This window comes from Bombina bombina, chromosome 4 (genome assembly GCF_027579735.1).
Source record: "Bombina bombina isolate aBomBom1 chromosome 4, aBomBom1.pri, whole genome shotgun sequence".
Taxonomy (NCBI): Eukaryota; Metazoa; Chordata; class Amphibia; order Anura; family Bombinatoridae; genus Bombina; species Bombina bombina.
Genome location: NC_069502.1, coordinates 574,649,156 through 574,673,046, shown reverse-complemented (window position 1 = coordinate 574,673,046; position 23,891 = coordinate 574,649,156).

Below are 23,891 nucleotides of genomic sequence, written 5' to 3'. Positions count from 1 at the left end.
CTTGACTCAGAATGTTCAACTTTCCTTATTTCCAGACAGTCAGTTTCATATTTGGGATTATGCTTTAAATTATCATATTTTGTCTTACCTCAAAAATTTGACTTTTTTCCCTGTGGGCTGTTAGGCTCGCGGGGGCTGAAAATGCTTCATTTTATTGCGTCATTTTTGGCGCGGATTTTTTTGGCGCAAAAATTCATTTCCGTTTCCGGCGTCATACGTGTCGCCGGAAGTTGCGTCATTTTTTGACGTTATTTTGCGCCAAAAATGTCGGCGTTCCGGATGTGGCGTCATTTTTGGCGCCAAAAGCATTTAGGCGCCAAATAATGTGGGCGTCTTATTTGACGCCAAAAAATATGGGCGTCGCTTTTGTCTCCACATTATTTCAGTCTCATTTTCATTTGCTTCTGGTTGCTAGAAGCTTGATGTTTGGCATTTTTTTCCCATTCCTGAAACTGTCTTATAAGGAATTTGATTTATTTTGCTTTATATGTTGTTTTTTCTCTTACATATTGCAAGATGTCTCACGTTGCATCTGAGCCAGAAGATACTACAGGAAAACCACTGCCTGCTGGATCTACCAAAGCTAAGTGTATCTGCTGTAAACTTTTGGTAGCTATTTCTCCAGCTGTTGTTTGTATTAATTGTCATGACAAACTTGTTAAAGCAGATAATATTTCCTTTAGTGATGTACCATTGCCTGTTGCAGTTCCCTCAACATCTAAGGTGCAGAATGTTCCTGATAACATAAGAGATTTTGTTTCTGAATCCATAAAGAAGGCTTTGTCTGTTATTTCTCCTTCTAGTAAACGTAAAAAGTCTTTTAAATCTTCTCTCTCTACAGATGAATTTTTAAATGAACACCATCATTCTGATTCTTTGGACTCTTCTAGTTCAGAGGATTCTGTCTCAGAGATTGATGCTGATAAATCTTCATATTTATTTAAGATGGAATTTATTCGCTCTTTACTTAAAGAAGTACTAATTGCTTTAGAAATAGAGGATTCTAGTCCTCTTGATACTAATTCTATACGTTTGGATAAGGTTTTTAAAGCTCCTGCGGTTATTCCAGAAGTCTTTCCTGTTCCTAATGCTATTTCTGCAGTAATTGCTAAGGAATGGGATAAATTGGGTAATTCATTTACTCCTTCTAAACGTTTTAAGCAATTATATCCTGTTCCGCCTGACAGGTTAGAATTTTGGGACAAAATCCCTAAAGTTGATGGGGCTATTTCTACCCTTGCTAAACGTACTACCATTCCTACGTCAGATGGTACCTCGTTTAAGGATCCTTTAGATAGAAAAATTGAATCTTTTCTAAGAAAAGCTTATCTATGTTCAGGTAATCTTCTTAGACCTGCTATATCATTGGCTGATGTTGCTGCAGCTTCAACTTTTTGGTTGGAAACTCTAGCGCAACAAGTAACAAATCGTGATTCTCATGATATTATTATTCTTCTCCAGCATGCTAATAATTTCATCTGTGATGCCATTTTTGATATTATTAGAGTTGATGTTAGATTTATGTCTCTGGCTATCTTAGCCAGAAGAGCTTTATGGCTTAAGACTTGGAATGCTGATATGGCTTCTAAATCAACTCTACTTTCCATTTCTTTCCAGGGAAACAAATTATTTGGTTCTCAGTTGGATTCTATTATTTCAACTGTTACTGGTGGGAAAGGAACTTTTTTACCACAGGATAAAAAATCTAAAGGTAAAAACAGGGCTAACAATCGTTTTCGTTCCTTTCGTTTCAACAAAGAACAAAAGCCTGATCCTTCGTCCTCAGGAGCAGTTTCAGTTTGGAAACCATCTCCAGTCTGGAATAAATCCAAGCCTGCTAGAAAGGCAAAGCCTGCTTCTAAGTTCACATGAAGGTACGGCCCTCATTCCAGTTCAGCTGGTAGGGGGCAGGTTACGTTTTTTCAAAGAAATTTGGATCAAATCTGTTCACAATCTTTGGATTCAGAACATTGTTTCAGAAGGGTACAGAATTGGTTTCAAGATGAGATCTCCTGCAAAGAGATTTTTTCTTTCCCATGTCCCAGTAAATCCAGTGAAAGCTCAAGCATTTCTGAATTGTGTTTCAGATCTAGAGTTGGCTGGAGTAATTATGCCAGTTCCAGTTCCGGAACAGGGGATGGGGTTTTATTCAAATCTCTTCATTGTACCAAAGAAGGAGAATTCCTTCAGACCAGTTCTGGATCTAAAATTATTGAATCGTTATGTAAGGATACCAACGTTCAAGATGGTAACTGTAAGGACTATATTGCCTTTTGTTCAGCAAGGGAATTATATGTCCACAATAGATTTACAGGATGCATATCTGCATATTCCGATTCATCCAGATCATTATCAGTTCCTGAGATTCTCTTTTCTAGACAAGCATTACCAATTTGTGGCTCTACCGTTTGGCCTTGCTACAGCTCCAAGAATTTTCACAAAGATTCTCGGTGCCCTTCTGTCTGTAATCAGAGAACAGGGTATTGTGGTATTTCCTTATTTGGACGATATCTTGGTACTTGCTCCGTCTTTACATTTAGCAGAGTCTCATACGAATCGACTTGTGTTGTTTCTTCAAGATCATGGTTGGAGGATCAATTTACCAAAAAGTTCTTTGATTCCTCAATCAAGGGTAACCTTTCTGGGTTTCCAGATAGATTCAGTGTCCATGACTCTGTCTTTAACAGACAAGAGACGTCTAAAATTGATTACAGCTTGTCGAAACCTTCAGTCACAATCATTCCCTTCGGTAGCCTTATGCATGGAAATTCTAGGTCTTATGACTGCTGCATCGGACGCGATCCCCTTTGCTCGTTTTCACATGCGACCTCTTCAGCTCTGTATGCTGAACCAATGGTGCAGGGATTACACGAAGATATCTCAATTAATATCTTTAAAACCGATTGTTCGACACTCTCTAACGTGGTGGACAAATCACCATCGTTTAATTCAGGGGGCTTCTTTTGTTCTTCCGACCTGGACTGTAATTTCAACAGATGCAAGTCTCACAGGTTGGGGAGCTGTGTGGGGATCTCTGACGGCACAAGGAGTTTGGGAATCTCAGGAGGTGAGATTACCGATCAATATTTTGGAACTCCGTGCAATTTTCAGAGCTCTTCAGTTTTGGCCTCTTCTGAAGAGAGAATCGTTCATTTGTTTTCAGACAGACAATGTCACAACTGTGGCATACATCAATCATCAAGGAGGGACTCACAGTCCTCTGGCTATGAAAGAAGTATCTCGAATTTTGGTTTGGGCGGAATCCAGCTCCTGTCTAATCTCTGCGGTTCATATCCCAGGTGTAGACAATTGGGAAGCGGATTATCTCAGTCGCCAAACGTTGCATCCGGGCGAATGGTCTCTTCACCCAGAGGTATTTCTTCAGATTGTTCAATTGTGGGGGCTCCCAGAGATAGATCTGATGGCCTCTCATCTAAACAAGAAACTTCCCAGGTATCTGTCCAGATCCCGGGATCCTCAGGCGGAGGCAGTGGATGCATTATCACTTCCTTGGAAGTATCATCCTGCCTATATCTTTCCGCCTCTAGTTCTTCTTCCAAGAGTAATCTCCAAGATTCTGAGGGAATGCTCGTTTGTTCTGCTAATAGCTCCGGCATGGCCTCACAGGTTTTGGTATGCGGATCTTGTCCGGATGGCATCTTGCCAGCCATGGACTCTTCCGTTAAGACCAGACCTTCTGTCACAAGGTCCTTTTTTCCATCCGGATCTGAAATCCTTAAATTTAAAGGTATGGAGATTGAACGCTTGATTCTTGGTCATAGAGGTTTCTCTGACTCCGTGATTAATACTATGTTACAGGCTCGTAAATCTGTATCTCGAGAGATATATTATAGAGTCTGGAAGACTTATATTTCATGGTGTCTTTCTCATCATTTTTCTTGGCATTCTTTTAGAATACCGAGAATTTTACAATTTCTTCAGGATGGTTTGGATAAGGGTTTGTCCGCAAGTTCTTTGAAAGGACAAATCTCTGCTCTTTCTGTTCTTTTTCACAGAAAGATTGCTATTCTTCCTGATATTCATTGTTTTGTACAAGCTTTGGTTCGTATAAAACCTGTCATTAAGTCAATTTCTCCTCCTTGGAGTTTGAATTTGGTTCTGGGAGCTCTTCAAGCTCCTCCGTTTGAACCTCTGCATTCATTGGACATTAAATTACTTTCTTGGAAAGTTTTGTTCCTTTTGGCCATCTCTTCTGCTAGAAGAGTTTCTGAATTATCTGCTCTTTCGTGTGAGTCTCCTTTTCTGATTTTTCATCAGGATAAGGCGGTGTTGCGAACTTCTTTTGAATTTTTACCTAAAGTTGTGAATTCCAACAACATTAGTAGAGAAATTGTGGTTCCTTCATTATGTCCTAATCCTAAGAATTCTAAGGAGAAATCATTGCATTCTTTGGATGTTGTTAGAGCTTTGAAATATTATGTTGAAGCTACGAAATCTTTCCGTAAGACTTCTAGTCTATTTGTTATCTTTTCCGGTTCTAGGAAAGGCCAGAAAGCTTCTGCCATTTCTTTGGCATCTTGGTTGAAATCTTTAATTCATCTTGCCTATGTTGAGTCGGGTAAAACTCCGCCTCAAAGAATTACAGCTCATTCTACTAGGTCAGTATCTACTTCCTGGGCGTTTAGGAATGAAGCTTCGGTTGACCAGATCTGCAAAGCAGCAACTTGGTCTTCTTTGCATACTTTTACTAAATTCTACCATTTTGATGTATTTTCTTCTTCTGAAGCAGTTTTTGGTAGAAAAGTTCTTCAGGCAGCGGTTTCAGTTTGAATCTTCTGCTTATGTTTTTTGTTAAACTTTATTTTGGGTGTGGATTATTTTCAGCAGGAATTGGCTGTCTTTATTTTATCCCTCCCTCTCTAGTGACTCTTGTGTGGAAAGATCCACATCTTGGGTAGTCATTATCCCATACGTCACTAGCTCATGGACTCTTGTTAATTACATGAAAGAAAACATAATTTATGTAAGAACTTACCTGATAAATTCATTTCTTTCATATTAACAAGAGTCCATGAGGCCCACCCTTTTTTGTGGTGGTTATGATTTTTTTGTATAAAGCACAATTATTCCAATTCCTTATTTTATATGCTTCGCACTTTTTCTTATCACCCCACTTCTTGGCTATTCGTTAAACTGATTTGTGGGTGTGGTGAGGGGTGTATTTATAGGCATTTTAAGGTTTGGGAAACTTTGCCCCTCCTGGTAGGAATGTATATCCCATACGTCACTAGCTCATGGACTCTTGTTAATATGAAAGAAATGAATTTATCAGGTAAGTTCTTACATAAATTATGTTTTTATATGTGCTTGAATTCTTTTTAATACTTTTCAAAATACTGTATCAACTAGTATATCATAATCTAAGTTTTATGCATTAATTTTCCCTCAAAAGAGGGGGAGTACACGCATTCAGGAGAGGGAAAGGAAGGGAGGAGGGGCAAGGTTGAGAGAGAGAGGAAAAAACTAAAACAAAACAAAAACAAAACAAAAAAAACAAAAAAACTTCACACAATGATTTCCTTCCAGGTGTTTAGCATCATTTCATGGGTGCTCAATTGATTGATTTAAAAAAAATGAAATCTCTCCAATTGGAGTAGGTCCTCCACTGAGTTGACCCACTCCTCGACCGTAGGTATTGCCCCGGTCTTCCATTTTTTGGGAATTAATCTCTTAGCTCCAGTGACCATGAGGAGCAGAAGAGACCGCTTGTGTGTTTCCCTAATTTTGGGTAGATTAAGTAAGAGCATTGTTTCCGGCATATTAGGTATTGTAATTTGTAGTCCCCTGGACATGAGGCCCAGGACCCCCGTCCAGAACCCCCGTAATCTGGGGCATGACCACCAAACGTGCAGGAGGGAGCCATGTTCACCACAGCCCCTCCAGCACATTGGGCTCGCCGTTGGGAAGAACCTGTGTAGCCTAGTAGGCGTTAGATACCACCTACACATTAGCTTTAAATATATCTCCTGCACCATGGTTGAGACCGATGAGCGTTTTGTAAGCTGAAATGACCAAAGCCATTCGTTGTGATCGATTTCTTTATTTAGATCTTTATTCCAAGCTATGGTATATGTCGGCAGCTGTGCTTCTGTGGGATTAATCGTCTTGTTGTCGCGGGTGTCGTGCATAGGTGCTCAAATGTAGTGAGTTGCCTCAAAAAGTTTTCTTTGTGTTGGTGGTGTGTCAAGTAATGAGTGAGCTGGTGGTATCTCAACCAGGAGGAGAAAACATCTCCGCATTTTTCTAGCAGGCATCTTTGGGGTCCTATCCTGCCGTCCACCATTGCGAAATGCAATGTGCCATCCCTCAAACTATATGGGTTACTTAAACGTGTGCCCAACGGATGGTAGGGCAATTCAGGGTTCTCTATAATTGGCATTAAGGGAGAGTGTCTGGAGGATAGGTGTGTGCTGGTGTTTACTGATCTATCCCATTCGTGCAGTACTTCTAGTGATAAGGGATATTTGTTTAAACTCCTGGGGCGTAGCCCCTGGGGGATCCATGCTAGCGTGCCTACATTTTTCAATTGGAGGATCTGGCTGTCTAATCGTACCCACGCTTTATCTGTGGTATTGTGGGACCAATAAGTCGCTGTAATAGTATTGCGCGCCTGTAATTAATCAAATTGGGTAACCCCAATCCCCCCTTATCTCTTGTTAAATACATTGTTTTCCTTGGTACTCATGGCTTTGTGCCTTTCCATACGAACTGTTCCAGAGCACTTTGTAACTGGGGCAGAAAGTCTTTTGGCAATTCTATTGGGAGAGTCTGTAATAAATATAACATTCGCGGGAGGATGTTCATCTTGATCACCCCGATTTTTCCTAACCATGAAAGTGGCTTATTCCTCCACGATGAGAGGTCTCCTATTATTTCCCTTTTTATACCTTAGTAATTAGCTTTAAATAAATCTTGAGGGTTCGGGGTGATATATATACCTAAATATTTCAGTTTTGTTGGCGCTATTGGGATGTTATGCGCTGTGTGTAGATAATGTATTTGATCTGCTGGGGCATTGATATTCAATAATTCTGATTTGGAGAGATTTAACTGTAAGTTGGACAGTTGTCCATATGTTTGTTATTCATTTAGGAGTGCAGGGACAGAAGTGCTTGGGTTCGACAGCGTAAATAGAATATCATCTGTGTATAACGCCTGCTTATATTCAGTCTCCCCTACTCTTATCCCCAAAATACTAATATTTTCCCTAATCTTCTGCGCAAGGGTTTCAATAGATAAGGCAAATAGGAGTGGTGACAGGGGGCACCCCTGCCTCGTGCCATTGGTAATTTTGAATGTGTTTGATAAAGTGCCATTAACTCTGATGCTTGCGTTTGGGTTGGAATATAGCGCGAATATCATATTTACCGAAGTTCATTGCCTTCATGACCTGGCGCAGGAACACCCAGTCAAAGGCCTTCTCCGCGTCTTTTACAGGTGTTGTCCCTGGCTTCTCTGCCCGGCACAAAGCCCACCTGGTCTGTGGAGATCAGGCTAGGTAAGTATTTGTTTAAACGGTTAGCAAGGATCTTTGCCAGTATCTTGATATCGGAATTTAACAGTGATATGGGTCTAAAGTTTTCTGTTACCGTGGGTGCTTTACCAGGTTTGGGCAGGACCATGATATGGGCCTCTAACATGGCGGGACTAAGACAGGGATTCTCTATTAATTCATTAAAAAGTTGTAGCATTATTGGTGCTAGTGACTTGAAGACGGTCTTATAATATTTTGGGGTCAAGCCATCCGGCCCAGGGCTCTTGCCATTTGGCAGATCTGCTATTGCCTTTTTTAATTCTTCGCATGTTATTGGAGGGTCTAATTTGCCAGCATCCTCATCGTCTAGTTTCGGCAGGCTAAGTGTGGTCAAATATCTGTCTATGGCCTGTATCTTCTCTATGCTTTGTGCCTGTGTCTCTGCCTTGGTGTTAAGGTTATATAGCTTCGTGTAGTATGTGTTAAATGCTTCAGCGATCCCCTTGTTGCATTTTAACAGTGATCCATCTGTGGCCATAATATAGTGTATATGCGCTTTAAGTTGTTGCCTCCGTAACGACCGAGCTAACAGTTTTCCCGGTTTATTTCCCCCTTCATAGTAATTTTGTTTAACCAAGAGCATCTTGTGTCGGTAAGCCTCCATAAGTTGTTGTCTGAGATCTATTCTGCTCTGTGTCAGTGCTTTCCCTACCTTTGTGTCCATTGGGTTTTCTTTATGTTTGCGTTCTAAGTCCGCTAGCTTGTTTAATACTGTCGTGTGCTTTATCCTGTATTGTTTTCGCTGTCTAGCCGCGTGTTTGAGGAATTCACCCCGCATGACGCATTTGTGGGCTTCCCACATAGTTGATATGGATGTATTTGTAGGGTTGTTGTGTGTTTAGTAGTCTGTCAGTGATTTCTGTAGCTCAGTTTTAATTATCGGCTGTTCAAGCATGGTGTGTCATCCAGTCTCCAGATATATGTTGTGGGGGGTATGTCAGGCCATAATACTGAGCAAGTAACAGGTGTGTGGTCTGACCAGGAAATCGAACCAATGTCACATGTACTGATCATATCTATTCCAGCTGGGTCAGTGAAGATGTAATCAATTCGGGAGTATTTGTTATGTGGGGGGGAGTAATAAGTGTAATCTCTTGTAGGTGGATTTACTGTCCTCCAAACGTCATGTAAGTTTAGCTCCATGATGTTTGTTTTAACCGATTTAATCACTGCGTCTGGGACGCTTGTCGAGCCACTGGACGTGTCTATGTGTGGGTCTATTGGAATGTTGAAGTCTCCCGCAAGAAATACCGGTCCCTTTGCATAGTCCAGTAGGGCCTTGGAGAAGTTTTTAATGAATTTATGTTGTTTGGTATTCGGGGCATAAACTGTGGATAATGTTATTGGGTGGCCATGTAACGTGCATTGTACAATAATGAACCGTCCCTCTGGATCTCTCTCAGTATGTATAACTTTAAGGGGAACTGTTTTATGAATTAGTATGCCTACTCCACCCCTCTTAGAGGTACCTGACGCAAAAAAAGCGGTGGGGAACTGTGTGTTGTGCCATTTAGGTTCTTTTCCCTCTACAGAAGTGTGTTTCCTGGAGAAATACTATTTGACTGTGTAGGTTTTTAAGTTCTTTAAAAGCAATTGAGCGCTTACTTGGGTTGTTCAGGCCTTTTGCGTTTATGGTCGTAAAGATAAGGTTGTGTGTGGAAAATCTACTCAGCCGTCCAGCCATCCTGTATGGAATCTGTGTGAAAAAAAAAAAAAAAAAAAAAGAAGGGGAAGGGATAAGGTGTTGAGGGGAAGTGAGGAAAAGAAAAAGCTACTAATGGAAGGATAGAGAAGGGTCAGAAGGGTAAGATGAACAAATAATTTGATTGTCTAACACTCTGGAAGAGGGAATGCAACACTTTCTGCAATACCTGTAGAATGGTTAGAACATATATACTTATATAAGGAGAACGGGGTTTACAACAATCAATAACAATCAACAATGGGGATAGTAGTCCGTGAGGTCCCACGGCTCGATTAAACATAAAGTACCCGCAGACCAGGAAACCCCAGTCCTAGGTATTTTCTAGAGTAAAGTTTAACCAGAACAAGACTAGAATAGAGTAAAACAGGAGAGATTTATAACATTTTACAATTATGGCTTTAAAAAAAAAAATTGTAATTTTTTTTTCCCAGCATTTTTTTTCTCACAGCTATATGTTGTGCAATGAAGAGGCACAAGCAGGTCTGCCCACCATTACACAACATGCTGCGCCATCTACTGGATGCAAGTGGTTAAGATCATTACATGGCCCATTAACTGCTTATTTGAGGCAGTCCTATTTGGGCTGAACCAATCCAGCGATTAGTAAGAGGAACATAGGGTTGGGGCTGGATGTTAAATCATATAAAACAAAACAAAAACGGAAAAAAACAACTTTCATTTATTTTGTTGCTGTCCTGTGAACCTGCTAGCTTTGCTAAAGTGAAAAAGAGAGTTCTGTTCTTCCCCTCTAAGTGCAGTGGAATGTGCCACTGTCACTTCCTGAATCCTTACAGAGCAGGAAGAGAGAGGCACAGAGAGCACTGTTTCAGCCACATCTTATTAAAGTAAGATTTTACTGAAAGGGATTCTGTTAGTGAAAATGATAATTTAATGAATGTGGTTTAGTGTTTTTTTACTCTTTTACAGCAGGGTCGTTTTTGTATTTTGTTTACTCAAACTTTACACCCACTAACTTAGCAGCTTGCCTCTGTACTTCACACTAAATTATAGACTAATTTTATGAACTCTCTGTAGCTCTGCGGTTTTATTACTTAAAATGCAGTGGTCCTATAGAATCTATAAGCATAGTTTGCAGCATTAAAGTAAAAAGTATGTTTTAAACATATTTTAATGGGCATGGATTTCTAGATCTCATAATCAGAGCAAGCATTGTGTTATCTGGCAAGAGTTTCTGTTACAATCCTTTTAGACTAAAATCAGATGTTTACTAAGTTGACCAGTTTTCCAAGACACCATTTAAAGGGACATGAAACCCATATGAAACCCATATGCAAATTTAAATAACTTTCCAATTTACATCTAATATCTAATTTTCTTCATTCTTTTGATGTCCTTTGTTGAAAATCATATCTAAATATGCTCAGTAGCTGCTGATTGGTGGCTGCACATAGATACCTCATGTGATTGGCTCACCCATGTGCATTGCTATTTCTTCAACAAAGGATATCTAAAGAATGAAGGCGTATCCTGCCAGTGCTGCCACTGCCTCACCAGCCTCTGATGTCACTGCATGTCACTGGCACCCATACTAGCTACCCATATCTGCCTCTTCGTCCGAGGACGAGAGAGGGATAGTTCCTAGGCCAATTATTCTGGTAGGGCTAAGTCTTCAAGCTTTATGTTGGCTGCTATGCTTGATGATGGTGCTGGGCCTATAGTGTAATATTTAGCATCCGTAAGGAATTTTTAACAAGATTTGGTTATTGTGTGCTGGCTGTGGCCTAAAAAGTCTGAGTCCGTACAGTGCATTCCAGCCGTAGAGCAAAGTGGACCACAGAGCAGTACAATTCCTCCATGAACATGCATGGCCATCACTTAGCTGATGCCTGGTTGCCCAGGGAAGTAGGTTCAGCACCATTTGTTTCCAACAGTTCTTCATTCCGCTGACATGGTGCGCTCAATGAAAGTTCCGCCAAAAAGGCCTGCTCATCGGAGCCAAGTTTGAAGGTGTAGACTTTATTATTGTGTGTGACAATCAGTGAGACTGGAAAGCCCCAGCAATATTGTATTTTATGGGTTCGGAGAAGATTTGAATATCAACACCCGCGTGTTGCAGCGGGTGTTTGGCCCTGGCACAGCGGAGGATTTCCTCTTTGTCTTTAAAGTTCAAGAACTTTATGATAATGTTGGAGGGGCTTTTGGGGGAGGTTTTGGGCGCAACGATTTATGAGCTCGTTCCAGAGGTATTTCAGCTGAAGAGGAGGTTCCTTTTAATGTGCGAAATAGATTCTGTAGACATCCCTCTATAGCTGGTGGATGTATTGTTTCTGGAATTCCTCTAATTCTTAAATTATTGCGTCGTCCACGATTATCTACGTCCTCTAGTTTTTCTGAGAGGGCCTGTATGATATCTTCATGGCGATGCAACTCTGTCTCGTGTTGTTGCATAGATACAGAGGTTTTTTCTTGGTCCTCTTCTACCTGGGTAACTCTTGTATTTAGGGCAGTGATGTCTTTTTTTAAGTCATTGAAATAAGTGCTCATTTCCTGCATGCTTTTATGAATATCCTCCTTGGTTGAGAGGTGTTGGAGGTCCCTTTTTGTAATAAAGTGCTCCTTTTGCTGGTCCTCAATTTGTGACTGTGCGGCCATGTTCTGTTCACTGTGATTAGTGTCTTCCTTCTCTGCCATGTGGTTTGGTTCAGCTTGCTTTAGATACTTGCTAAGCGGCCGTAGCGGTGTGCCCTTGTCTGCCTTATTAAGTTTTTTGTTAGGCATCCCCTCTTTGCTGGGTGCTTATCATATATTAGCAAACAATGGGTACACACCTAAACTATTGATAGTGTGCATACACTACAAAGGAGAGACAGCTTCCTATGTTATATAGTGAGTCTTTATTTTTTACTTTTTTATATATATATTTTTGTTTTTTACCCCTGTTTTCTCTCTTTTTCTCTTTTTTTTTCTGTTTTGTTACTTTTATTTTTATTATTCTCCTTTTTTTTTTTTTTTTTTTTTAAATGTTATTTGTCTCTCTCTGTGTTTTATTTTTTTTAGGAGAAGTCAGCTTGATTTTCCACCTCTCACTCCTCACTGCCTGAATTCCCAGTCTCTATTAACACTGTGCTTGATAAACAATTGCCAGAAGCACATACACTATAAGAAGGCCTGCTGCAGCTACACGCTTCTACTTTTGTGCGACAGGCAGATGACTGTGAGGGGGGGCTACTTAAACTTGCCCTGTCCGTGCAAAATTCACCCTCAGTTGTCACTGTATACTGTATATAACCGGACGTCTGCAGTGTCCATCAGCTTGCCCAGGCAGTTATATATATAATAGCCTCTGTCACTTATTTAGCAAAGACTCCGTATGGTGTGGCTGTTTTTGTAATGTGATGCAGTGTACTCAGTGTACTCACGAATGCTGCCTTCAATCGCACCACCTCTGTAATTACCGCAGAGCGTCTCTTCTTTCCAGCTGCTTCCCACTGGTAAGATCAGAATGTTGCACTGTCTGTGCCTCCCTTGATCCTCGCTGGGGTACTTTGAATGCAGTGTGTGCACTAGGGGATGATGACAATGGCGCAAAATCATTGTGCTTGCTTCACTCGCTGCTGCTCTCCCTCTGTATGTGTCGGCGATGTTAGATTTTAGCTCCGCTGATAGCGGGTACTCTGGGTCTGCCTCTCCTACAAAAGTTAATGTCCTTGAACCGGATCCTTACTCAGTTATGGAGCCGTTTTGGCCTCTTGGTCTAGGAGCTTGTTTGAAACATGGCCATCCGCCTGCGTGGCCAAGCTCCGCCCCCAGAAACAATGTTTTATACATGTTTCTCTGAACAAACGTTCTTACAGAGGGCCCTTGGAAATATCTACCCTTCTCTTTTCCGACATGTCATAAAGCTCAAAATTTTTGGCTGAAATTATATAACATCTTATAACTTCTGTTTTAAATATTGCATGCATACACCTATATAAGCAATTTCCCAGTGACATCATGAGAATTTGGAACCATCATCTAGTGTCATAATATGGTTAAAAGCATGTCTCAAGTTTTACTAGTGTCCTCTGATTGACCTTATCTAGCTCTGGGTAGAGGGCATTGCATTTGTCTCTCATGCTGACATTTTACTTATTTGTTGCATCAATACATATGCAATAACATTTGGTCAAGTAGAACTTAGAAACTATTTATGATAGGAAGGCCTGTTTAGTTAAGGGAAATACACAGAGACATACAAAGTCTCAAATAAAACAGAATAGCACAAAGAGAAGTTAACCCCTTGCACCTAAAGTCATAAGGTTTTCATGACAAGCGCAGTTAGCGGGCGAGCAAAAAATAAATAAATTAGCATGATACTTGTAATCTGTCCTTTTATTTTCAACTACAATTACCTTTTTTCCTCAGTTACACATATACATTATCTAAAGGGATCTTTCTATATGAAGGCTCAATAAATACACTTACACTGAAACTATATTTATTTTTAAATATAAATCATTTTTACTTATCCTCTGTATTATGTTGCTGTTTACAACACACTAATATGTACGGTACTTTGCAAAATGTTTTAGGAACTTGTGAAAAAATGCTGTAAAGTAAGAATGTTTTAAAAAATAGAAATGTTAATAGTTTATTTTTATCAATTATCAAAATGCAAAGTGAGTAAACAAAGAATAATCTGAATCAAATCAAAATTTGATGAGACCACCCTTTACCTTCAAAACAGCATCAATTGTTTTACATACACTTGCGCAAAGTCCAAGATTTTGTGGGCATATAGTCAAGTATATGACTAAACAGTTATACCAAACAGGTGCTAATGATCGTCAATGTAATATGTAGGTTAAACACAATCATAGTTATATAATTGTAGAGGAGAGAGTATATTGTACTTCAAATTAAGTCCCCAACAGAATTATACTATATATAAACACAGGAAAAAAGGATTACTTGATATATATGTTAAACCTGTGTAGAGGGAATTATTCCCTTGCCAAATAGTAAGCTGGGGGGTGCTCAATATCCTGAGTAAACATAAGAAAATATATGCAGAGAAAAATGGATATAACAGAGCACACAAAAGCTACTGAATTAAGATAATTCAATGTATCAATGGACTTGCTGAGTTCTGACAAATAGACACATTGTGTGGGACTCTGACAGTTGTGAGCACCGCTCCAGTATTGCACTAGTTAGATTTAATTATTGTGCGAGGTCAATCCTCTTTTGTAGATCAGTTTCTGTGCAATCCGTGAGCATTTTATCGTGCTTCCCTGCCAGATCTACCCACTTAACACACACACTATATGGTTCATACCTGGCATTGTAGCATTCATTATTTACCTCATTTTAACTGTTTTTATATACACTATGAATGAGTGAATGTTTTCTCACCACTTATATTTTTTTATTCTAATATAATTAAAAGTTATGTTTTTTTTTTATCCAATAAGCCCGAACCCAGCAAGTCCATTGATACATTGATTTATCTTAATTCAGTAGCTTTTGTGTGCTCTGTTATATCCATTTTTCTCTACATATATTTTCTTATAAACACAATCATAAACTGAAACTGAAATAGCTGTGCAGGAGGAAAAAAACAGGATGAGAAATGGCCAACCATTATCAGAAACAATATTTAATTATACATAATTTTAAAGGGTTATAAACACAATTTATTTGTATGTAAATCTAATAATTTCACTAATATGGGTTTCCATTTTTAATCTTATTTTCTGAGGCTTAAATAACATATTCTACAAGCAAAAGCACAGTCAGTATCCAGCACTCAAACCCAAGGTGTGTGCACGCTGACACAGGATCACTGCAAAGATCCAAATGACATCAAATACATCCAAAAAATGCAGCAGCACCACTTCTTGTCATCCAAATAACAATAAGGGTAGATGGCGCTAAAAAGCTATTGGGTAACTAAATAGTGGTATATAGTGAGGGATAATTCTCAAAACTCTCTTCTAAATTTAGACTATAACTAGATAGTCACAATTTTCCAACAAACTGATTCCCACTCTGTAGTTCAATCAAATCTATAACAACTTTTATTATCAGTATTTTTGAACAATTTTGCTCTAATAGACCAACTTGTACAGTAAAATTTCTTCAAGCTTTCATAATGCAAATAAATCTAAAATCATATATATTAACTGACTGTCAGCTTTAAAACATCTTAAAAAACGTTTGATAGACACAATATCTCTAAAATTCTTGCTACAGTGACTGCTTCGTTTCTATGCAGTTAGAAAACACAGCTCTAATGCTTCAAATGTAAAACATATTCACAGTGATAAATGACAGCGGTATCTCTTTAAATTTTTTTTTTTTTTTGCCTGCAGGCTGTAACGTTTTTTTCAGATAGTACAGTCTTTCCTTTGTATGCTGTTTTCACAGACAATTGATGCAGGTGCTTTTAAGTTGCAAATTACAGTCTCTGCTTCTATTAGCAATTGGTGTGGGTGTATTTCTTTAAAAAACTTTGTGCTCTGAGACGAGGTGATTATACAGTTCAGAGTATAATAAAATATTGGTTCTTGTGATTTATGGGAGGTAGCTCCCTTACGCTTAATCTATTTCAGCCTCTTTGTGTTCAGATGATTTCTCACCTCTTTGGCTGCCGTCTGCAGGAAACTTTAGGTATATCTACACTCTCACCTGCTTTTGGCTTTTCCTTCCGGCTGGTCTTCTCCCGCTGAGACACGCTGTGCACTGCGCGTCTCAGTCTGCTGGAAAACTTTGTGTGGTTCTTCACTTGCGCAAGCCTTACTTACCACAATCGGACTCCCATCTAAGGAATGAAGATGCAATAGTTGCTCTGCTCTTAAGTACCAAGTACGCAGAGTTTCTCCTTTCAAGTGTCTTTCTGTTACCTTTCACAGCAGCTTGCATACAATCCTTTCTACGCGTTTCACCCTTTCACTCAGGGCTTTTTCAAGATGCTGTATGCTGCTTGTTGCTCTCCTTAAATACACCTCAAACACACCTGTAATTGCTAAGTTTACTCCTCCTTTGACCTGGAAGTCTTTCAACAGTTAAAGTGTGAAACAGCATACAAAGGAAAGACTGTACTATCTGAAAAAAAACGTTACAGCCTGCAGGCAAAAAAAAAATAAAAAAATAAAAATTAAAGAGATACCGCTGTCATTTATCACTGTGAATATGTTTTACATTTGAAGCATTAGAGCTGTGTTTTCTAACTGCATAGAAACAAAGCAGTCACTGTAGCAAGAATTTTAGAGATATTGTGTCTATCAAACGTTTTCTAAGATGTTTTAAAGCTGACAGTCAGTTAATATATATGATTTTAGATTTATTTGCATTATGAAAGCTTGAAGAAATTTTACTGTACCAGTTGGTCTATTAGAGCAAAATTGTTCAAAAATACTGATAATAAAGTTGTTATAGATTTGATTGAACTACAGAGTGGGAATCAGTTTGTTGGAAAATTGTGACTATCTAGATATAGTCTAAATTTAGAAGAGAGTTTTGAGAATTATCCCTCACTATATACCACTATTTAGTTACCCAATAGCTTTTTAGCTCCATCTACCCTTATTGTTATTTGTATACCATATTTGAACTATCAAGGAAGGAGGTAGTATATTAAGATTGGCTAGTTGGGAGAGCCAAGCGCATCACTTCACACTAAATCTATAAAACCTATTTCTTCTCTTCCAAGAAGTGATAGCTGCAGGGGCTCAGGGAAAAATGGACATCTTCTCATACAGAGATAAATTGCTCTCAGAATTATCAAGAAATAAATTTCAAAATGTAGAAGGAGGAGCGAACCAAATTGATATCATAAAATGGGTAGGAGACCTGGAAAAAGTCTTAAATAAAGAATTACAACAAAAAATGGAAATAATATTTTTAGACAGATATCTAGAACAAAACATCATACCCAGGGGTCTTAAATTTAAGAAAAAGTGCACTTTTGAACTAAGTGAACCCCTACAAATAGAATGGGACATAGTATTAATGGAGGCATCAAAAAGCTTAATTAATATTATTAAAAAATCTAGGAACGAAAGTCTAGAAAATATTAATAATGAAATATTGATAATTAAGGAGAAATTAGAAACTATAAAAGAGGATGAATTATTGAAGGAGAAACAAAAGATAATAATAGAAAGATTAGAAAATGTGAAAAAGGAGATTGTAATTAAAAAATGTAAAAAGTTTGAGAGAGATATTAATGAATCTTTGACTACACAAACTGAAGATCAAGATGAAAGCACATCTACGAAAGTAGATAATAAAAATAAAAACAAAAATAAAATGGTAGGACGGAAGGAAAGTGAAAACCACTCCTATAACAAAACAACAGATAGAAGAGAAGAAAGGTTTAATAATAAACAAGGAAATGATTATGATATGAAAAATAGATATAGAGGTCATCAGTATCAGGGAGAATCTAATCAAAGAAGAGGCTTCAATCATGCATGGAGTTATAATAGAGGGTATAACCAAGAAAGAAGATACCATTATTATAATAGGAGGGAAAATCAAGGCTGGAATCGGTATCAGAATAATAATAGCTATAAACAAGACGAATACTATAGGAATGATTGGAGAGAAGGGAAATATAGGGAAGGGTATAACCAACCAAACAGGAGAGATGAGGGAAGAGAAGATCAAAAAGAATGGACAGTACAAACAAGGAATAGGTATAGACCACTTAATGAGACAAGAGAAGAAGAAATTCCATTAACTAAGCAAGAATTGGCTTTTTTTAGGCCAGAACCCCCCCCAAAAGAGGGGCCGTCTCTAAATGCAAAGAACCAAAAATCAGAGTTAAAAATATCAAGGGCCGCAAAAAGTCCAATAGAGGAGTCAGAGGAGGAAGGAGAAAATGTAGAAAGAATGGAAGTAAAACGACAGAGATAGAAACAGATAATAAAGGGTTATTTAATTTAAGTAAAAATAAATTAAGTAAGGAGGAAGAGAAGGTCTTCAAATTAGGACTCTCATTCGCACCTGCAAAAAGAAGGAATAAAACTCATATAAATGTCAGAAAATTTGTTAGAAATCTAACATTAAAAAGATATTTTTTAAAAAATCCATTAGAAAATTATGTGACTTACAATGAGGGCAATAAGAAGGAAGATAACTTTGAACATACTTCCCTCAAAACTAGATCCAAGTTTTACCCAAGACAAGAAAAGGGAAGTAACCTCGAAACTTTCGAGAAGATGGTTTTAGCTGATCTTAAGAAAAAAGATTGTACAGGGAGACCTATTAAGAAGAATTTAACCAAAAAAGAAAATGAAATATTAAAAGAACTCCAAAACAATAAAGATATTACTATTAAAATGGCGGACAAGGGTGGGGGAATAGTAATTCTAGATAGTGACAAATACAGAGAAGAAGCAGAGAGATTATTAAATGATAAAAAGACATATAGAAAATTAAAATTAGACCCAACGAAAAAGTACCTAGAAAAACTAAGTAAGATTCTAGACAAAGGCAAAGAGAAAGGTATATTAACAGAAAAAGAGTATTTATATGTAAAACCACAGTTTCCAGTTATACCAATATTCTACTACTTGCCGAAAGTACACAAAAATCCATTAAATCCACCAGGAAGACCCATCGTGTCGGGGATAGGATCCCGCACTGCCAATCTATCAGAGTATGTAGATAAATTCCTCCAAAAGTATGTGATAAATTTAAATTCATACTTGAAAGACTCTACCAGTGTTCTGAAGATTTTTGAAGACTTAAAATGGGATGAGAATTATCTATTGGCCACTTGCAATGTGGTTTCCCTGTACACAAATATAAATCACAATTTAGGAATAGAGGAAGTAGAGGGATTCCTAAAGAAAGATAAAGACATCTTTAAAGAACAAAGAGAATTTCTTGTTGAAAGCATAAGGTTCATTTTAGAGCACAACTTTTTTTCATTCGATTCCCAATATTATCTACAGATAGAAGGAACCGCAATGGGCACAAGGTTCGCACCGAGTTACGCAAATTTATTTATGGGAGATTGGGAGAATAGATTTCTCCAATTTTCAGAGCTCGGTGCGAACCTCGTGCTATTCAAGAGGTATATTGACGATATTATAATCGTCTGGAATTGAAGTGAAGAATCATTAATAAATATATTTGAAATGATGAACCATAATGATAGAGGTTTAAGTTTCACCTATCAAATTAGTAAAGTGCAAATGACTTTTTTGGATTTAGATATAAGAGTGGAGGATAATAATGCAGTCACAAAAACACACTTTAAACCGACCGACTCCAACAATTATATTCATGCCTCAAGTAGCCATTTAAACAAATGGAAAAATAACATACCAGTGGGGCAATGTCTGCGAATCAGAAAAAAACTGCACAAAGTTGAGTGATTTTGAGACACAAATTGAAAAATTAGAAGAAAAATTTAATGAAAGGGGCTATAAGAAAGATATTGTGAAAAAAGCGGTTACGAGAGCAATGGATACAGATAGGAACTCTTTACTCACATATAAAACCAGGAATAGGGGTAAGAAGGAAGATTTTGATGTGGCTTTTATTACACAATATAATGACGATCATCATACAATAAGAAAAATTTTGACACCTAATATCCCAATGGTCTAAATTCTGAGTTAGACATAAGCCCATTTTTAATGTAAAAGAAGTTTGAACAAATAAAAAGTCTCCCCACTCTCAAACAGACATCAGCTTATTTCATTAACTTAGGGATAACAAAAGAACTAAATAAAATATTAGAGGAGAAGTCTCTATAGTTAGAAGGAAGCAAAAATAAAAGGAAGAAAATCATATAAGATAAGGACACCTAGAAAAGAGAGAGAGAGAATGAGAAGGAGTTTATGGTATGGAGGTAGCCATGTAAACCTAGGAAAGAGGAGACCCGTGTTCAATCCCAAATAAGAACTATCTATCTTCTCTGAAAAATTTTTTATATATATTTTTATGTATTAGAACAAATAAATTAAGGAAGCTAATCACAGTAGGCCTAATAAGACATTAGGGTATACAAAACAAAAATAAATCAGATTTAATGAATATAAGATCATAATAAGTATAAGAGCAATTATAGCTCAGAGGGAACTCTGCATCCTCAGAACGTGGAGACAAGGGTTCAATACCCGGATAGATCATAATTTTAGGAAAATTTAATTTAGAGATTCAGTTTTTATATGCTTCAAAACTAGGTTGACAACTAATATGTTAACATTTTTATCTATTTTATGAGTCTTATATCAATTTAGAATGAATAATTAACAGCCTGGTATAAATAAAAAGCAGAAAGACAGCGGTATATGATTATATACAAAGATCACACTTTAACTGTTGAAAGACTTCCAGGTCAAAGGAGGAGTGAACTTAGCAATTACAGGTGTGTTTGAGGTGTATTTAAGGAGAGCAACAAGCAGCATACAGCATCTTGAAAAAGCCCTGAGTGAAAGGGTGAAACGCGTAGAAAGGATTGTATGCAAGCTGCTGCGAGAGGTAACAGAAAGACACTTGAAAGGAGAAACTCTGCGTACTTGGTACTTAAGATCAGAGCAACTATTGCATCTTCATTCCTTGGATGGGAGTCCGATTGTGGTAAGTAAGGCTTGCGCAAGTGAAGAACCACACAAAGTTTTCCAGCAGACTGAGACGCGCAGTGCACAGCGTGTCTCAGCGGGAGAAGACCAGCCGGAAGGAAAAGCCAAAAGCAGGTGAGAGTGTATATACACCTAAAGTTTCCTGCAGACGGCAGCCAAAGAGGTGAGAAATCATCTGAACACAAAGAGGCTGAAATAGATTAAGCGTAAGGGAGCTACCTCCCATAAATCACAAGAACCAATATTTTATTATACTCTGAACTGTATAATCACCTTGTCTCAGAGCACAAAGTTTTTTAAAGAAATACACCCACACCAATTGCTAATAGAAGCAGAGACTGTAATTTGCAACTTAAAAGCACCTGCATCAATTGTCTGTGAAAACAGCATACAAAGGAAAGACTGTACTATCTGAAAAAAACGTTACAGCCTGCAGGCAAAAAAAAAATAAAAAAAAAATTAAAGAGATACCGCTGTCATTTATCACTGTGAATATGTTTTACATTTGAAGCATTAGAGCTGTGTTTTCTAACTGCATAGAAACGAAGCAGTCACTGTAGCAAGAATTTTAGAGATATTGTGTCTATCAAACGTTTTTTAAGATGTTTTAAAGCTGACAGTCCGTTAATATATATGATTTTAGATTTATTTGCATTATGAAAGCTTGAAGAAATTTTACTGTACAAGTTGGTCTATTAGAGCAAAATTGTTCAAAAATACTGATAATAAAGTTGTTATAGATTTGATTGAACTACAGAGTGGGAATCAGTTTGTTGGAAAATTGTGACTATCTAGTTATAGTCTAAATTTAGAAGAGAGTTTTGAGAATTATCCCTCACTATATACCACTATTTAGTTACCCAATAGCTTTTTAGTGCCATCTACCCTTATTGTTATTTGTATACCATATTTGAACTATCTAGGAAGGAGGTAGTAAATTAAGATTGGCTAGTTGGGAGAGCCAAGCGCATCACTTCACACTAAATCTATAAAATTCTTATCATCCAAGAAAGTTCCTTTATTGTCACATAATGGGAGCAGGTAAGATATAGAACAACGTTTTGGGTAATCAACCCTTAGTCATGTTCACATAGTGTTTGTAAAACCTAATTACCCTTAAATAGCTAACAGCCTGATGAGACCACACCTTTCCACAAAATTGCCTAAACATACATATCTCTTAATCTCTACTGACATCTAGTGGTCTAGACCTATATCAAAATTACAATTATTTATACAAAAATAATTTTTTTTAAAAAGAGAACAATCACATTTGTTGAAGAGCAGATCTAAAAAAGTCAAAATACAAAATACAATAACAGAAAGGGAATTTCACAATATTAAAAAGTATCTTACTCTATAAAAATATACTTAAATCTAATTCCCTATTCATGCCATTGGGGAATAAAGTGTCTAGTTTGTTAATCCAAAATGCTTCATGTTTTTGAGAAGCAACTCTCTATTGCCACCACGTCTAGGACTCTGTATGTAATCTATTATTTGGAATCTTAATTGTGCAATAGAATGTCCTTTACTTATAAAATGGTGGGCAACTGGGGCCTTTAGATCTCCCGTCCTAATATTAGATTTATGTTGGACTATTCTATCCCTAGCTCTCTGGGTCGTCTCTCCAATGTAAATTAGCCCACACGGACACCGCCGCCACCTACATTATACTAATGAACCCCTAATCTGATGCCCCCAACATCGCCAAACCCTACATTATATTTATTAACCCCTAATCTGCCACCCCCAATGTCGCCGCAACCTACCTACACTTATTAACCCCTAATATGCCGCCCCCAAAGTCGCCGCCACTATATTAAAGTTATTAACCCCTAAACCTAAGTCTAACCCTAGCCCTAACACCCCCTAACTTAAATATAATTTAAATAAAACTAAATATAATAACTATCATTAACTATATTAATACTATTTAAAACTAAATACTTACCTATAAAATAAACCCTAAGCTAGCTACAATATAACTAAAAGTTACAGTGTAGCTATCTTAGGATTTATTTTTATTTTACAGACAACTTTGTATTTATTTTAACTAGGTACAATAGTTATTAAATAGTTATTAACTATTTAATAGCTACCTAGTTAAAATAAATTCAAATTTACCTGTAAAATAAATCCTAAACTAAGTTACAATTACACCTAACACTACACTATAATTAAATTAATTACCTAAACTAACTACAATTAAATACAGTTGAAAAAAATTATCTAAAGTACGGAACCCCCCCCCACACTAAATTACAGAAAATAATAAATACAAGATTTTTAAACTAATTACACCTAATCTAATCCCCCTAATAAAATAAAAAAGCCCCCCAAAAATAATAAAAAGCCCTACAATATACTAAATTTCAAATTGCCCCTAAAAGGGCCTTTTGCGGGGCATTGCCCCAATGTAATCAGCTCTATTAACTGTTAAAAAAAAATACAATACCCCCCCAACATTAAAACCCACCACCCATACAGGGTAGGGTTGGGCCCTACTCTAAAACCCACCCAATCCCCCCTTAATAAAACCTAACACTAACCCCTTGAAGATCACCCTACCTTGAGAAGTCTTCACCCAGCCGGGCCAAAGTCCTCAACGAAGCCGGGCGAAGTGGTCCTCTAGACGGGCAGAAGTCTTCATCGAAGCCAGCCAGAAGAGATCCTACAGATGGGCAGAAGTCTTCATACAGGCGGCATCTTCTATCTTCATCCATCTGGCGTGGAGCGGGTCCATCTTCAAGACATCCGACGCAGAGCATCCTCTTCAAACGAAGTCCAACTGAAGAATGAAGGTTCCTTTAAATGACGTCATCCAAGATGGCGTCCCTTGAATTCCGATTGGCTGATAGAATTCTATCAGCCAATCGGAATTAAGGTAGAAAAAATCCTATTGGCTGATGCAATCAGTCAATAGGATTGAACTTCAATCCTATTAGCTGATCCAATCAGATAATAGGATTGAACTTCAATCCTATTGGCTAATTGCATCAGCCAATAGGATTTTTTCTACCTTAATTCCGATTGGCTATTCTATCAGCCAATCAGAATTCAAGGGATGCCATCTTGGATGACA